The sequence below is a fragment of the Onychomys torridus genome, chromosome 1, assembly GCF_903995425.1.
Source record: "Onychomys torridus chromosome 1, mOncTor1.1, whole genome shotgun sequence".
NCBI lineage: Eukaryota > Metazoa > Chordata > Mammalia > Rodentia > Cricetidae > Onychomys > Onychomys torridus.
In genome coordinates, this window is record NC_050443.1 from 61,722,515 (window position 1) to 61,733,562 (window position 11,048).

The following is an 11,048-nucleotide window of genomic DNA, read 5'->3' on the forward strand; positions in this document are numbered from 1 at the left end:
TGTGGCCCCTTCCGGTCTCCAAAGCAGCAGTGTGTGGCTTCCCGACCCTTCTACCACTGCACATCTATTTCTGACAGTTGCTTGGAAGGCGATTCCATCTATAAGGACTGATGTGATTATACAAGACCCACCCAGACAGTGCAGGTAAAGCCCACCTGCCATCCCTTTACCTTAAACAGTCACAGGTTCCTCTCTAGGCCATTGTTCTGCCTAAGGTAGATTGCCAGGCAGTCCACAGAAGTCTTACACTAGGAAGTTTTTCTAAAGTAGGCTGAGACCCAAAGAGCAGCTGCTCAGGGACCATCTCAAGAATACTAACATCCGGGGGCTCAGGACGGCTCAGTGAGGAAGAGCACTTGCTTGTGCAGACAGCATGGGTTTGGTTTTTATTGAGTTGAGTGGCTCACAACCAGCTCAACTCTGGCTCCAGGGAATCTGCCACCCTCTTCTGCTTTCCATGGTCACCTGTATGCACATGACACACATGAATTCACACCGGGCACACACACAAACATACCCATTGAGTATTAGCATCAGGTGAGGTGGCTCAAAGACATGCCACCAAGCTTGGCAACTTGAGTTCAATCCCCGGGACCACATGTATGAGACCAAAACAGGAACACCATACCTTGCAGGCTAAAGTTTCTGTTTGCAGTTACGACAGTTAAGACTAAGTTCCTGCTCATCCTGTGGGAAGTCCTTGCAAGTTAAGGTTTCTATTTGTAATTAAGAATACACGTTCCTGGCTGGGCGATGGTGGCCCATGCCTTTAATTCCAGCACTTGGGAGGCAGAGGCAGGCGGATCTCTCTGAGTTTGTGACCAGCCTGGTCTACAGAGCGAGTTCCAGGACAGCCAGGACTGTTACACAGAGAAACCGTCTTGAAAAACCACAAAGAAAAAAAAAAAGTTCCTGTTTGTTAGATATGATGTAAATTGCAAAACATACTTTTAAACCTATACTAAATTTACAACCCCATTCACATGATATAGATCCTTAGCCTTGTTCCTTCCTTGTCATTGTGACTTTCTAACAAGATATAACAGCCAACCCTCTCACCCCGTAAACAGTTCCTCTCTCCCTCCTATAAAAGGGACTTCAAGAGGCCTTCAGGGGCTGCCCTCTCAAATCCCAGTGTAGGGTGAGACAGCCAGCTGGCAGTCCTGTCTGCACCCCCAAATACAGCTTTGTTCTTTTCTTCTCAAGATTCTCAGGTTTAACAGTGGAAGGAGAGAACCAAGTGTTACAAGCTGTCCTCTGTGAGAGCCGCGAAAACAGCCACCAACAGAGTTAATAATAAAACACTACCACCACCACAGAAGTCAGAGGACTGAGGTCAAGACCAGCCTGGATTACACAAAACTGTCCAAACAGAACAAACCCGTTATGTATGGCAAGTTATTCAGAGCATGAGAAACCCTCAGGAGTGGTTGGATTTCATGGGGCCATTAGCTTGGGCCTAAGAAGAGAAGTGGAATTGGAACAGAGAACATTCCAGGTTTCGGGAACAACATGAATAAAGAACATAGAGAAAATGCAGCAGCCAGACCTTTTCGGGCAGACAAGCCAATAAGAGATGGGTCTGGAAGCTGATCTTCTCCAGGGTTGTGCAAAAAATAAAAATAAAAAAACATTAAAAAAAAAAAAATCTCTGGCAACTTTGTGTAAGAGCAAGCAGGAAATGGAGGAGAGGGGACCAGCAAGAGAGCAGGGATGGTGTGATCACAGCAGCAGTGAGCACAGGTGTGAGCAAGGAAGGGCACATGATGCCGCCAGCAGGGCCAGCCTTGGAGTGCAGGTGGCCTGTACACACGAGTGAGGTGCAGCAGCGTGAACACACTCAAGGCAGTGTGCTAGGTGCAAACAGCCATTGAAAATTGCTTAGGGACACCTCCAGGCTGTCTGAGGAGGAAGGACCAAAGGGCAGCAACCTAGGATAAAGCATTGGAGACCCAGTGAAACCAGACCAGAGTCTGAGGGACCTTAGAGGCCCACTGCTGTGGCCAGCAGCAAAGGCAGCCTGTGCTGGGAGTGGGCAGGGAATCCTTTTGCTACTCTGTCATTTGATGTCCCATGCAAATGCTCATCTGGTTTACCTTTGTTTACCATTAACTCACCACAACCTGAGCCAGCTGGCCTCAGGCACAAGATGGCTAAAACAGGGCCCAGAGAGCCAAGAGCACAGAGGCACTGTGACTGCCGCACAGGGCATCTGAGCAGGTTCCATGTTCCCATGTGCGAGAGAGAGAGAGAGAGAGAGAGAGAGAGAGAGAGAGAGAGAGAGAGAGAGAGAGAGAGAGAGAGAGAGAATAGCTGGGAAAACTGGGCAGAGGACATCTCAGCAGATATGGGCTGGGCTGCTTCCCACACGCCTCCCCCTTCCCCCAAAAAACCACCCAAACCATCAAAGACTTACCTTGAGAGAAAGACAGAACCCAGAATTACATGAGCCTGGTACAACGGGGCTTAAAATAGAAATTAAATGAAGACACAACAGGTCATATTTCTTCCATTCCTGAGCCAGGGCTGGGATTCACACCTCCTACACATTTGGGAAAAGGTGGTTCTGTGCCTGGCACAGACTTTGCTGTGTACCGAGCTTGTTGAAATTCTGGAAAGGTCTGCTCTAGTAGGATGAGTCTCTGAGATTGGCTTTTTCCCCTGTATCCAGGCAACTGGCAGCCATGCTCACTGCCTCAGCAGACAGCTAGTCCTTGCACAAGAAAAGTGCATCATGGGGGGTGGGTGGGTGCAGCAGCCATGGTGTGGTCCATAGTGGCAGAAATGCAACCAGCTTCGCAGCAGCCAGCCCCTATGTGTCCCCGTGCATAGGGCTGCCCCCAAACAGGAAGTGAAAACGTTTGCATGCTCAAAAGAAGCCCCACTTTGTTCCAAAAGCCGGGGAGCCCCCACCCAGACTGGCACCCTTGGATTGCTCTGGAAGGACATTGGCCTGCTGGAGGACATCACACATTTCCAAAACACCTCAAGGCACAAAGGGCTTCCAAGGTTTTTGTCAGCTTAAAAACACACACAAAGATTTTGCTGAGCTGTGTATTTCTACATAAGCAATTCCATAGCAAGGGAATAAGCTTGAAGAAAACGATTCTTCCTTAAATATAAAAGGGCCGTTTTTTCTATGGCAAACAGAAGCACACAAGCAGGGATGACCAACAGTGATAACGGGTACAAGCCTTTCTTAGTCTTTAATGAATCAAGAAAATAAAAATCGAAGTCCACAATAGTACATTTAGTAAGGTGAAATTAATACACACGGATCGAATATTGTTGCTTTCAAAGAATATACTTTCTCCAACTTCCTGGGGATCTTATTAAAACTGAAAATTTATTAGGTCTCAACAAGACGTTAATAAACTCCAAAACACACAAATTGTACAGACCATATCCTCTTTGACAACAAGGTAATAAAGCAGAGGTTTGTAATAAATGTTATAAGCAACAGCAACAAATACAAAGTGATCTGAAAATCTAAATGTAATTTAAAATAACTCCTCAGTGATAGACTCCACTCTGAAATGATAAATTATTTATAACAATCATATCATACATAAACATTTATGGGATACACATCTATTCAGAGGGAAGGTCGCAGTCCTGCAACATGAATTACTGTGCCTTCCACCGAAAGGGAGTTAAGATGGCCTTTAACTCGAAAAGGTGGAAAAATACCAAGGGAAAAAAATAGAAAAAACAAGTTATAAAATGATAAAACTGGAAATTTACATATAAATTCCAAAGCTGTTTCTTTGAAAAGATGAATAAAAATTGACTACTGAAAAATAATCAGAATAAAAATGGAAAGCATAGACACACAACACTAAGGGAAAAATAATACAGCCTCATGTCAACAGGTCCCAAAAATTTCTTAAAGATAATTATCATTTTGGAAAATTTAACTTGTCAAAAATCTTACAGAATGAGAAGAAACTCTGAGGAGACAAATGAACATGGAAAGAAAATTTGTAAATATCAAAAGATTATTTCTTTAAAAGGCACTAGACTTGGACAGTTTATAGTTGTTATAAAAACTTCAGAGCAGAGAGTTCCGAATATTATTTGAACTATCCCAGGGCATAGAAAAAGATATAGAAAGTGTCCCAAGATATATTTTAAAGGAATTTCACATAAAACACCTGACAAAGACAGCAGAGAAATCACATTCATCTTATTAATAAGATATGATGAAATTCTAAAATAAAAGGAACCCACCAAATCAAGAAGAGTATTTTCTCATTGTAAAGCTCTTAATTTTATTACACAAGTAACAGGCAACTTTTATAGAAAATTCTGAAAGCACAAATAAGACAAAGTAAGAGTGCACCACAGACCAACCGATCATGAGGAACCACTGGTAACTCTGAAAGGAGATGTACATTAAAAGATTAACATACTGTGACTGAATCAGGCTTTTGTGGAAACAGGAAGAGGGCTTTTCTAACATTAGCAAACCTACTACGATGACTCATTGTAAGTCATGACAGAGAAAAACCATTTGATCAGCTTGACAGAAGTTAAAATTCGTTTCCTAAAACCCCAAACCCCCCCCGACTGGTAAAGTAGCCAGCAAACTAGAGATACAAGAGCATGGCTTGAAAACACAACGCACAGTCACATGGATACTTTCGTAAAGACACAAAAAATATCCTCACTGAGGGGAAGATCTATGGAGAAACATGTTCAAGACCAGCACACTCATAGACACATTTGGATGTAAAATTATCATCACTAATCAAAACTATCACCTACAAAGAAGGCAAAGGAAATTTTAAAAAAGTATTAGAACGAAAAGAATCATGAAGACAATGAAATGACTCGTTTGCCAACACACACTCCTCTGTGCAAGACAAGAATGAGGTAGATCGCTGCTTCCTGGTGGCCAAGATCATCTGTGTGCCAAGGAAAGGACGCAAGTAGCAGAAAGGCTGAATCAAACTGTCAAAATGATAAAACCCCAGTGTGAGTGACTGTGTGTGTGTGTGTGTGTTTACATAATTGTTGAGTATCTTGGATCAGAGAGAATTTTGATTATAGGAGACATTGATTTTCTACAGTATTTTTAAATTTTGTTTCAATTTATGTAACCTGTATGTAGTGTCCTCAATTAGAAAACCCAGGGAAGGCTTTCCATTAACAAAGCGGTGCTACAACTATGTAATGTAAACTGCTGGAAAAGATTTACAACAGTAACCACAATGAAAAAATTACCTTTATTGGAAAAAATACACCAAGGACATAAAATTGAGCATTATAAATCTAATGAAATGAGAAGTCATAAAGATGTTACTTCTTTTGCAATACAGAAATATTATATAATCCAATTTTCACTGATTCCAAAATTTATAAAATGGTCCCTGAATTTCTTTTGGAAATATTAGTATATAAAATAGACTAGGAAATTCAGAAACTGTCATTATTGGGGATTTTAAGCCTAAAGTTAGGATTACCAAACACTGTAGTACCAGCACTAGAATACACAGATGGGCAACTGAGGCATGTTTACACCCACTAGAAGGGTGGGGTGCATAACAAAAATGCAATTTAATATCAGTAGAGAAAGGATCATCCCCCCCAGTGTTGATGCAATTTAGAACTAAGTTGTGAGTAGAATAGAAAGGTAGTTTTTATTTTATTGTTTTATTTTGTTTTGGAGACAGTCTCACTGCGCAACTCTGGCTGGCCTGAGACTTCCTATGTAGACCAGGCTAGCTTCGAGCTCACAGAGTCCTACCTGCCTCTGCCTCCTGAGTGCTGGGATTAAAGGCGTGCACCACACACCTGGCTGTTATTTTGAGACAGGGTCTCTGTAGCCAGCTGGTTCTTAAACTTGTGCAGCTGACCCTCCGGCCTCCACCTCCCAAGTACTGGGATTACAGTAATATGCCACCATGCCTGGCCTAGATCAGAGATTCAACAGTTGAAAAAGAAACAATTTCTGTGCAAGGAAAATATAAATGAGTAAAACATACTGGAATCAGAGTTGGAAGAGTTTCACCTAAGTTATGACAGCAAAGGACTAGCTATAAAGGAAAAGACGGATTTGACTAAAAAGGTGTCATTGTAATGTTTAAGCATTCTTATAAGAGCCATAATGCAATTGTAATTTTTATAATACTTATGAAAAAAACTTTGAAATCAATGAGACTGTATGTGGTGGGGCAAGCCTGTAATCCCAGCACTTGGAAAGCTGCGCCAGGCAGAAGGACACACATATTTAAGGCTAGGGTGGTCTATATAGTGAGTGGCAGGCTAGCCACAGTTACATAGTTGAGACCTTGTTTCAATAAATAAATAAATAAATAAATAAATAAATAAATAAATAAATAAATAAAATAAAATGAATAGATGGCTCAGTGGTTAAGCGCACTAGCTGCTCTTTCTGAGGACCTGGGTTTGACTCCCGGCACCCACATGGCGGCTCACAACCTTCTGTAACTGCAGTTCCAGGGGATCTGATGCCCTCTTCTGGCCTCCTTGGGCATCAGGCACACAAGCAATGCACAGACATACATGTGGGCAAAACACCTATACATTTAAAAAAAAAAAAAAAATCAGTGAAGACTACTAAAGACCTCATTTGGCCAGAGATGAACAGAAGACACAAAACATACAGTCTAATAAACAGTTTGCTAAGGAGGATCATATTCTAATAAAAAGTATCACTCTGTTAGCTCCCGCTTTTGTGCTAATGACAGTGTTACAGGGGGGCAGGGCACTCACACACACTGCCAATGGGGGCATGGGGGGCATGTTTCTGAAAGGCAATTTGAAATATGTATAAAACCCTAAAAACATGCATGCCTTTTTTCTTATTAGTTAAAAAAAGGGGGGGGCATGTTATGCTGCAGTAAAAACACCAACCCTGAAACTTCAGTGGTAAAGCCGTAAGGTTTATCTCTACTGATGCCACACGTCTGTTATGGGTTGGGAGAGGGGTGGGGTGGGGAGGAAGGAGCTGTCCCACACAGTCACTCAAGGACCCTGGCTGGGAGATGTTCTACCCTGGGGTGTCGCCACTTGCTAAGGCAAAGGATCAGAGACACTGGAATCATGCACGGGACACTCTACAGTCCGGGTTAGAGTTTCATGTGTTACTTCTGCTCATGACCGGAATCACTCACAGGCCCCCAAATCACTGACCACAGCGGAGGGGTGGGGTGGGGTGGTGAGTGGAGTCTCTCATGTCTAGGAAGGAAAGGAGCCAGGGTCTGGAGATCAGGGAAGACTAATTTTAGTAATTTATTCTAAGTCAAGATTCTGGACAATTTACAAAGATGTCAGAACAATTTTATCATGTCCTGACTACAAGAGTCGAAAATTGGAAGCAGCTTAAATATCCAAGGTCTGCCCTACGCAGCTGTTAAAAAAGTAGTAGTTACATATTTTCCGATGGAGAAGTGCATTCACGACAGAGTACCGAAGAGGGAAGGATGAGAAGACTATGCATGAGATGGTATTGAATGGGAAAGGAACAGAAGCGGCTGTGGGGAGAAGCTGAGGGGCCAGGTGTGTTAACAGTGGTTAGGATCAGACGGTGGAGCAACAGGTGATTTTTTTTTTTGTTCCTTTTATCTTTAGTTTCTTTTTCTTTTTTAAAAAAGTATCAATTACTTATATTCAAAAAAAGCATTTAGAAAGAAAAAAAATGGTACTCAAGAAATAATTTGCTTAGCCGATCCATACATAGCATTAAGGTCTTACAAAGATGTAAGAGAAGTCTTGCTGCTGTCCTATCATGAGACACCGCACAAGGAGTAAAAGCCAGGCCTTCCTATCAAAAGTGGTACGGGGCAGGGGAATTGCGGGGTAGAGACAGCAATGTATCCCCAAGAGCTGTGAAGCATCAGTCTCCTGCCAATCTGACAAAGTGCACAAGCATGGCCTCCACTGTGTAGGGGTCCCTGTGGCCCAGAGGTCACTCTGCAGCAAGGGCCATATGGTCAGAGTAGGGCACCATACAATTTCACACAAAACAGAAGACCCACAAAGTCTTGTAAGCAGATTCCAGAACATTCAACATCACCACCAGAAAGACTCTTTCTGGTTATGGAGTTGTAGTTGAACTCTCCTAATGGTTTCCTTGGCTTTCCCCCATGCTTCCTTCCCCAGCATGCGCACACACACACACACACACACACACACACACACACACACACACACACATTTCATACAGCTCAGAATTCCTACCAAAGTCACCTTCTTGCCAGGTTTGCTTTTACAGAGGGATTTATAAACTTTAGAAAGGTGTAAGGAAAAGACATGTAAGTAATTCACACTTCTATTTAGGACTCCGTCTCCATGCCGTCACACCCACTGTCCCCAGAGTATAGTCTATTTCTTTGGGGAAGCCATGTACTCAGAAGTCATGGTCTATTTAAGTCATAATCTGCATGGATGTTGATTTGAAAGCTTCTGGTTCATGTTGCAAGGGCTTCAAAAAATCCAGTGATGTTCCCCTGAATCAAAGGATTGCCACTTCTAGTGACTCACTTCCAGTTATTAGCAAATAGCCGTGCATGGCTGGAGCTCCCTCAAGGGCAGCCTCCCTTGAGCTCATATCAGGCTGCCTTATTTCCAAGCATGCACCTGGCTACACGTGAGGTTCAAGTTGGGTCTCATTCAAAGTTGCCCCTGGTGTCTGCAGGAGAGGAGACTTGTCTATAGAAGAAGAGGCCCTGCAAAATGGGCGGATCGTGATGCTTTACGGCCACACCTGAACTGTTTCATATGCCCCCCTCATTTGATGTCTTACATCAAATGCAGAGCATGCACTTGCCTATCACACCGCTGAAGGCTGTGGCTGTGGAACCTGCAGGCTGGAGAGCAGCTACCCCTGGGGACAGTCTTTCGAGCATGCAAACTGCTCTAAGCCCTGGGCAAGTCAGCACCTCCCAGCTGTGGCTCATCTGGACTGGCCACCTCTAGGTCAGAACACTGTTTATGTCTCTGAGGTCAGAAGCCTTCTGCCTCTTGAAAAGGATGCGTGTGCTTCCAATTAAAACCATCAGTAAAGAACTTAAAGCCAGTCTGTGTTCTACCAGGCTGGCCTCTCAGAGCAGAGAGGTTACTGAAGGGTTCCCTACAAACTAGAATCATTCAAAAATGGACCTCACTCTGGATGGTAAACAGGAGCACAATGGACCTCACTCCTCTGTCAGATGTCCTTTGCTGTGGACATACACCAAAATAATGTAGCTACGGTGTTTTTAATAGGGCAGATGGGTATTTATTTCTTCTTGGCATCTAAGAAACATCAAAGGTGAACAATATGGTGCATAGGAGAACAGTGGATCAAAGTCAGGAGACCCGAGAGCCCATGCTGCTGGTCACAGCTGGGTTCCCCTGGGCATGCCACTCTGCCTCCACTCCCTGTTGATGATCTCTGCCAAGTTCTCAGTTCTCTCACCCAGTGAAGGTCTAAAGTGACAGCCCCTGGGGAGGCATAACTGAAGATGATCGGAGGTCTAGCCTGGGCTCTGTTTTGCTCTCTCACTCTGCCCCTCTTGTGGTCTCACATTCCTTTAGGCACCAGAAACAGGTCCTCTCCCTGCCCAGCCCTAAGTCAGAAGGGTCATGGTTAAAGGGTTGTGAGTGTTCCCGGGTCTCTTTAGGCCCCGTGTGAACGACTGCAGAAAGTAAGCTAATCAAGGCACAGACTGCCAGTCCTGGAGCTGCCCAGGCCAGAAGAGCTCACGTGAAACCTGGCTCTGCAGGCGGCACACTGCAGCGGTAATCGCTGGAGGAAAGAGCTCACACCCTCCTGCACAGGGTTTGACGTCATGACGACAGTCCCAGACGATAACTGAAGGCATGTCACACCAGTGTGGGTGGATACTGACCCGTTTCAGTGGGTCATCTGCTCTGTACAGAGCCAGAGGCTGTAGACAGGGTCAGCCTCCCACTGACCATTCAGGCTATTCCTGGGTCATGATGTTCTTAAAAAGAAATCAAAAGAAGAAACGTGAGCTCTTTAGAGAAAGCAGGTGGAAGGGATGGTCAGCGCTTACTTAGTTTTGCGGGTTCGCTGTGGAGCCTAGATCACCCTGTAGGGGAGCCCCTAGGCTCCCTCTTAGGCTCTTGGGTTGCGGTAGTCTGGGGGATGCCTGAGGCTAACAGCACAAAGACTCTGTTTTCCCCACCTACTGGCTATAAGAAGCTTGCCAAACTCCTCAATGGCTAACAGTAGGGATCATGGCCTCGACTATACAGCCAGCCCACTGTAGTAATGACTTCCAGAACTTTCTACATTCCCATTTTCATCACTTTTGGAAGTCACTGCCATGAGGACAAAGAAGGGGCTTTGGCAATTATCCCAATATGACCATGTCACCAGCTCCCACCCCAGCCACCAAGAGAGCTCCTTCAAGATGAGTATGTCATTGTAGATAGAGGCTCACCTGAAGGATCCTAGTGTCCACCGCTCTTGGGCAGCCATGTGCCCAGGCTGCTGACAGACAGGGAAGCCAAGACGGCCTAGGAAGAGCCCCTCACCCCAAGCTGGGTCACAGCCATCCAGTCTTTGCTCTCCTAGTACATCAGTGGAGCTACAACTGGTTTGAGGCCTACTGGGCGTTGTGGGGAAAGGTAAGGCCGGCCAGCAGCACCCCGGGCTGAATTGCCCCACAGGTGACCACGCTGGTTGCACAAGACACCTCCACTTGATGGGTTCCTCTTAACACACCTCAGCATTCCACATCGCCAGCCTTCCTTCCTTTCCTGCCCCAACTGAGTCCCTTGCTCAGAGTGACTGCTCAGCCACTGCAAGGAAGGATGTGGACTTGGAAATCACCACAGGGCCTGGCTCACAAACATGCCGGCCCCAGCCCCTTCCTCAGGCTGTTTTCCCATTCAAGCCAAGAGGAAGAATTTCTAGTCTGTGTGAAGTCCTGTCTAGAGGGTTCTTAGAGAGGCAGGGAATACCAAAGTTCCCCTTGCCCAAGGCATTCAGAAGTGTTGAGGGTCTGGACATAAACCCCCTTGTCTCCCATGGACAATCTCTCCTAAGGAAGGATACCTCAGACCTGAACGCC